The sequence below is a fragment of the Colobus angolensis genome, unplaced genomic scaffold, assembly GCF_000951035.1.
Source record: "Colobus angolensis palliatus isolate OR3802 unplaced genomic scaffold, Cang.pa_1.0 Scaffold35, whole genome shotgun sequence".
NCBI lineage: Eukaryota > Metazoa > Chordata > Mammalia > Primates > Cercopithecidae > Colobus > Colobus angolensis.
Window position 1 is genome coordinate 5,564,363 of NW_012116821.1, and position 6,952 is coordinate 5,571,314.

Genomic DNA, 6,952 nt, shown 5'->3' on the forward strand with positions numbered 1-6,952 from the left:
CCTCCCAAATTGCTAAGATTATAGGCATCCGCCACCATGCCCTGCTGTGGAGACCTTCTTAATGAGTCTCTTTTTTTTTTTTTTTTTTTGGGGTGGGGGGACAGAGACTCAGTTTCCCAGCCTGGAGTGCAGTGGTGCCATCACAACTCATTGTGGCTTTGACCTCCCAGGCCCAAGCAATCCTTCCATTTCAGCCTCCCAGGTAGCTGGGACCACAGGCTCATGCCGCCACACCTGACTAATTTTTTAAGTTATTTGTAGAGACAGGGTCTTGTTTTATTGCTTAGACTGGTCTGGAACCTGTGGCCTCAAACAGCCCTTCTGCCTCGGCCTCCCAAAATGTTGGGATTACAAGTATGAGCCACTGCCTGGTGGAGTCACTTTTTATGATATGACTAGAGATCAGAAATTCTGACATACGTACTTTACCTGGGTAATGCTTCTTAAAAAAAAAACAAAACAACATTTTGTCATTTATGTGCCAGATATCATAGATGTTACTTCCTGCTTTCTGTAAATTTAACCATTTGTGAACTTTCTTCACATGATACTTGAATAGAAGGGTTTTTTTTTTGAAAGAGTTCTATAGCAGCTAACAGTGTACTCTTAGACAGAGTTAGTAATGTGGCTAGTTTTTAGATAGATTCTGATAGGGAATCAGAGGAATGGGCTTCTTATGGGCTTCTGGAAATTATAGTTGTTTAGATATCAAGTAAGTATGATATGGTTTGGCTCTGTGTCCCCACCCATATCTCCTCATCTTGAATTGTACTCCCATAATTCCCACGTGTTGTGGGAGGGACTGGATGGGAGATAATTTGAATCATGGGGGCGATTTCCCCCCTGCTGCTCTCATGGTAGTGAATAAGTCTCATGAGATCTGATGGTTTTATCAGGGGTTTCCACTTTTGGATCCTGCTCATTTTCTCTTGCTGCCGCCATGTAAGAAGTGCCTTTTGCCTTCCGCTGTAATACTGAGGCCTCCCCAGCCATGTGGAACTGTAAGTCCAATTAAACCTTTTTTTCTTCCGAGTCTCAGGTATGTCTATCAACAGCGTGAAAACAGACTAATACGGTAAATTGGTAACAGTAGAGTGGGGCACTGCTAAAAGATACCTGAAAATGTGGAAGTGACTTTGGCAGAGGTTGGAACAGTTTGAAGGGCTCAGAAGAAGACAGGAAAATGTGGGAAAGTTTGGAACTTCCTAGAGACTTGTTGAGTGGCTTTGCCCAAAATGCTGATAGTGATATGGACAAGGTCCAGGCTGAGGTGGCCTCAGATGGAGATGAGGAACTTGTTGGGAACTGGAGCAAAGGTGATTCTTGTTATGTTTTAGCAAAGAGACTGGTGGCATTTTGCCCCTGCCCTAGAGATTTGTGGAACTTTGAACTTGAGAGAGATGATTTAGGGTATCTGACAGAAGAAATTTCTAAGCAGCAAAGCCTTCGAGAGGTGACTTGGATGTTGTTAAAGGCATTCAGTTTTACAAGGGAAGCAGAGCATAAAAGGTTGCAAAATTTGCAGCCTGACAATGTTATAGAAAAGAAAAACCCAGAAAATGGGAGCCAGCTGTAGAAATTTGCATAAGTAACGAGGAGCAGAATGTTACTTCCCAAGACAATGGCGAAAATGTCTCCAGGGCATGTCAGATGTCTTCAAGGCAGCCTCTTCCATCACAGGCCTGGATGCCTAGGAGAAAATGGTTTTGTGGGCTGGGCCAAGGGTCCCTGTGCTGTTTGAAGTCTAGGGACTTGGTACCCTGCATCCCAGCCACTCCAGCTGTGACTAAAAGTGGCCAAGGTACAGTTCAGGCTGTTGCTTCAGAAGGTGGAAGCCCCAAGCCTTGGCAGGTTCCACATGGTGGTGAGCCTGTGGGTGCACAGAAGTCAAGAATTGAGGTTTGGGAACCTCTGCCTAGATTTCAGAAGATGTATGGAAATGCTGGATGCCCAGGCAAAAGTTTGCTGCAGGGGCGAGGCCCTCATGGAGAACCTCTGCTAGGGCAGTGCAGAAGGGAAATATGGGGTTGGAACCCCCACACAGAGCCTCTAGTGGCGCACTGGCTAGTGGAGCTGTGAGAAGACCTCCAGACACCAGAATGGTAGATCCACTGACAACTTGCACCACGCACCTGGAAAAACTGCAGACACTCAACACCAGCCTGTGAAAGTAGCCAGGAGGGGGGCTATACTCTGCAAAGCCACAGGGTTGGAGCTGCCCAAGACCATGGGGACCCACCTCTCACATCAGTGTGACCTGGATGTGAGACTTGGAGTCAAAGGAGATCATTTTGGAGCTTTAAAATTTGACTGCTCTGCTGGATTTCGGATTTGTATGGGCCTGTAACCCCTTTGTTTTGGCCAATGTCTCCCCTTTGGAATGGCCTATAGTAATCCAATTCCTGTACCCCATTGTATCTAGGAAGTGACTAGTTTGCTTTTGATTTTACAGGCTCATAGGTGGAAGGGACTTACCTTGTCTTGAATGAGACTTTGGACTGTGGACTTTTGGGTTAATGCTGAAATGAGTTAAGACTTTGGGGGACTGTTGGGAAGGCATGATTGGTTTTGAAATGTAAGGACATGAGATTTGGAGGGGCCAAGAGTGGAATGATATGGTTTGGCTCTGTGTCCCCACCCAAATCTCATCTTGAATTCTATACCCATAATTCCCACGTGTTGTGGGATGGAGCCAGTGGGAGATACTTTGAATCATGGGAGCAGTTTCCCTCATACTATTCTTGTGGTAGTGCGTAAGTCTCATGAGATCTGATGGTTTTATCAGGGGTTTCTGCTTTTGCGTCCTTCTCATTTTCTCTTGCCGCCGCCATGTAAGAAGTGCCTTTCACCTCCTGCTATGATTCTGAGGCCTCCCCAGCCATGTGGAACTGTAAGTCCAATTAAACCTCTTTTTCTTCCCAATCTTGGGTATGTCTTTATCAGCAGCATAAAAACAGACTAATACAAAATAGCTGCATATTATATCTTCTCTTTAGGCTATACACCTTATGTGAAGTTGGATAGTATGTATTTGTGAAATCTCTACTGTGTGCCCAACACAGGAGCATACCATTTTACAATGAACCAAGTTTCGCTATTCTTTCACTTCCTCCTATTCAGAGAAGCTATTTTTCTTAACTAGAAGAGATAGGTGAATTTCAGGCTGTTTATTGAGGTAAGCTACAATTTTACTTCCCAAACCCTTTTGCCTTTATTTTACTTTTTTCAGTGACTATTTTGAGGATATTTTCTCTTTATCAATAATAGATTGGAAGCAATTTAAAGCCTTTCATACATTTGCAGGCTAGTTGGCTATTTTCATCACTGTTGAATATGCATTCTTATATTTGTTTTGCTAATCTGACTGTGGTGTATTTTGTTACCAGTTAAGAATTATTTCTCCCAATGACTTGTCTTTTTGCCTTCTTGAAAATATCTTTCACAAAGCAAAAGTTTTAGTTTTTACTCAAGTCCAACTTCCCAAATTTAAAAAATATTTTTAATTGATATATAATGATTGTACATATTTATGGGGTACATGTGATACTCCAGTATACAATGTGTAATGATCAAATCAGGATAATTAGCATATTCATCTCCTCAAACATTTATCATTTATTTGTGTTGGGAGCATTCAAAAGTCTCTCTTCTTGGCCGGGTGTGGTGGCTCATGCCAGTAATACCAGCACTTTGGGAGGCTGAGGAGGGCAGATCATCTGAGGTCAGGAGTTCGAGATCAGCCTGGCCAACTTGGTGAAACCCCATCTCTACTAAAAATACAAAAAATTAGCCAGGCATGGTGATGTATGCCTGTCACCCAGGCTGGAGTGCAGTGGTGCAATCTCAGCTCACTGCAACCTCCACCTTCTGGTTCAAGCGATTCTCTTGTCTCAGCCTCCTGAGTAACTGCGACTAGAGATGCACACCACCATGCCTGGCTTATTTTTGTATTTTTAGTAGAGACAAGGTTTCACCATGTTGGCCAGGCTGATTTCGAACTCCTGACCTCGGTGATCTGCCCACCTTGGCCTCCCAAGTGCTGTGATTACTGGCACTAGCCACCATGCCCGGCCTTATTTGTTTGTTTTCTTAGAGACAGGGTCTCACTATATTGCCCAGGCTGGTCTGGAACTCCTGGGCTCAAGCAGTCTTCTTGCCTCAGCCTTCCAAAGTGCTGGGTTTACAGGCATGAGCCATTGCACTCAGCTAGGATCAACTTTTTGTACTCCTAAACATAAGTGAAAATGTGGTATTTGTCTTTCTATACATTGCATATTTTACTTAAAATAATGCCCTGCAGGGTCAGTGATGCTGCAAATGACAGGATTTCTTTTTTCTTTCTTTTTTTTTTTTTTTTGAGAGAGTCTCGCTCTGTTGCCCAAGGTGGAGTGCAGTGGTTTGATCTGGGCTCACTGGAACCTCTGCCTCCTGGTTTCAAAGGATTCTTCTGCCTCAGCGTCCTGAGTAGCTTGGATTACAGCGGCCCGCCACCATACCCAGATAATTTCTTTTGTATTTTTAGTAGAGATTGGGTTTCACCAAATTGGCCAGGGTGGTCCTGCACCCCTGGTGTCAAGTGATCCACCTGCCTGGGGCTCCCAAAGCGCTGGCATTACAGATTTGAGTCAGCATGCCTGGCCTGCAAATGACAGGATTTCATTCATTTGTAGCCGAATAATTTTCCATTATATATATATGCGCCACATTTTCTTTATCCATTCATCTCTTGAAGGATGTTTAGGTTGATTCCTTATCTTCAGTATTGTGAATAGTGCTGCGGTAAACATAGGAGAGCAACTATCTCTTTGACATACTGATTCTCTTTACTTTGGATGTATAACAAGTAGTGGGATTGCAGGATCATATGATATTTCTATTTTTAGTTTTTTGAGGAATGTTCATACTGTTTTCTGTAATGGCTGTACTAATTTAAATTCTCACCAACAGTGTATAAGAGTTCCCCTTTCTCTGCATCCTTGCCAACATTTGTTATTTTCTCTTTTTGATAATAGCCATTTTAAACTGGTGTGAGATGATACATATCATTGGGGTTTTGCATTTCTCTGATAATGAGTGATGTTGAACATTTTTCATATACCTGTTGGTCATTTGTATATCTTTCCTTGAGAAATGTCTATTCAGATCATTTATCTATTTTTTAATTGGATTTGGGTGTTAAATTGTTCAATTCTCCCCTTCCCTTTCCTCCTCTCCCTTCCCCTCCCCTCCTTGTCTTTTTTTTTTTTTTTTTTTTTGAGACGGAATCTTGCTCTGTCACCCAGGCTGGAGTGTAGCAGTGTGATCAGGACTCACTACAGCCCCAACCTCCTGGGCTCAGGTGATCCTCCCACCTCAGCCTCCCAAGTAGCTGGGACTACAGGTGTGCACTGCCATGTCCAGCTAGTTTTTGTATTTTTAGTTGAGATGGGGTTTCGCCCTGTTGTCCACGCTGGTCTTGAACTCCTGGGTGCAAGCTATCCACCGGCCTTGGCTTCCCAAAGTGATGGAATTATAGGCATGACCCACTGTGCCCAGCCTTTAATTTGTTTTATATTCTTTATATAATAGTCCCTTTATCTGTAGTTTTGCTTTCTGCTGTTTTAGTTACTGACTTGTGGTCTGAAAATATTAAATGGAAAATTCCAGAAATAAAGATTTCATGTTTTAAATTGTACCCATTTTGAGTAGTGTGATGAAATCTTGTGCTGTCCAGCACTGTCCTCCTCTGTCCCTTTGGGGACATGAATCATCCCTTTGTCCAGTATATCCATGCTATAGATACTACCTGTCACTTAGTAGTCATTTTAGTTATTAGATAAAAAATCAGTGTATGTAGGGTGTCTGGTACTATCCCAGATTTCCGGCAGCTACTGGGGGTCTTGGAACGTATCCTGCATGGATAAGGGGGGACTACTGCATATGGATTGGCTCTCTCACATAATTTAAAAGGTTGAATTGTTACTTTCACTGTATATAAATTCATACTTTATTGCTGCATTAGTTTTTCCAGTAGTATAAATTGGTTCTTTTGGTAAGGATATAATTAGTTAAGACTCAACTTTTGGTCTTTTCATACAATAAGCTGCATTATATATAATGAATTGTGAATGTTACCTGTATATTGTTGATATGCTCATTGTCAAATCTAAAATCTGAGTTCCTTGGCAGATATGTAGACTTGTGATAGGCATTTGGCATTTTATGTTTTGGGCAGTGTAACTTTAAATCTACATAAACTTCTCTGCCTTTTGCCTCTGCTGTGTTCATAGATTCCAGGAGGCCTTCGTGTATGGACCTCAAGCGTTGGAGGTAGCAGACTTTTCAGCAGAAGGTAAAGCAGAGTATTGCCTTCTGGTGTCATTGTGTGTGTGTGCTGGGGTGGGTATGTGACAGGTGAGAGCTTTTCATAAGTGTAGTCACTAAGTAATTTATAATGATGCATTATATGATTCACTTTCATAAAATTTAAAACCAAAGTAATACCTGTACAGTTTTATTCAGTATTACTAAAATTCATAAAAAAATAGTAAAATTTAGATAGAACTAAAGACTCTAAATTTCACTTCTTTGCCATTAAGAAATAGGAGTGAGTAGGAAAACAGCATTAATATAATGTATGCTATATACCGTATAATTTTCTCAGACCTAGCTTTACTCTGGTTTCTTCTTGGGAGCTTGTCCAAGTCATTATTCATATGCTGCTCCTTTTACTGAAAAATTGCTTCACAATAGAGGGGCAGCCTAATTCATGACTCACGATTGGAAGATATGCATTCTTGCTATAGGTCCCATGCGCCAGAAATGTTAGTTTCCAATATGCTAGTTACCTGTCTCTTGATAACATTTTTTTCTTTTCCTTTTTTTTTTTTTTTTTTTTTGAGACAGAGTTTTGCTCTTGTTGCCCAGGCTGGAGTGCAATGGCACGATCTTGGCTCACTGCAACCTCCACCTC

The 6,952-nt window shown here is 41.9% G+C and overlaps 1 protein-coding gene across 5 annotated transcripts in view; it reads left to right on the forward strand.

Annotated features, from left to right (window-relative positions):
• Positions 1–6,952, forward strand: part of CDK19 (cyclin-dependent kinase 19) — a 225,971-nt gene that overhangs the window by 45,423 nt on the left and 173,596 nt on the right. The window contains exon 1 of one of the 5 annotated variants that reach the window (XM_011952790.1): positions 6,274–6,331. The exons of the other annotated variants lie outside the window; for them this stretch is intronic. The gene's annotated coding sequence lies outside the window, so the exon portion shown is untranslated. Of the gene's footprint in view, positions 1–6,273; positions 6,332–6,952 lie in introns of those variants that run through there. 5 annotated transcript variants of the gene reach the window in all.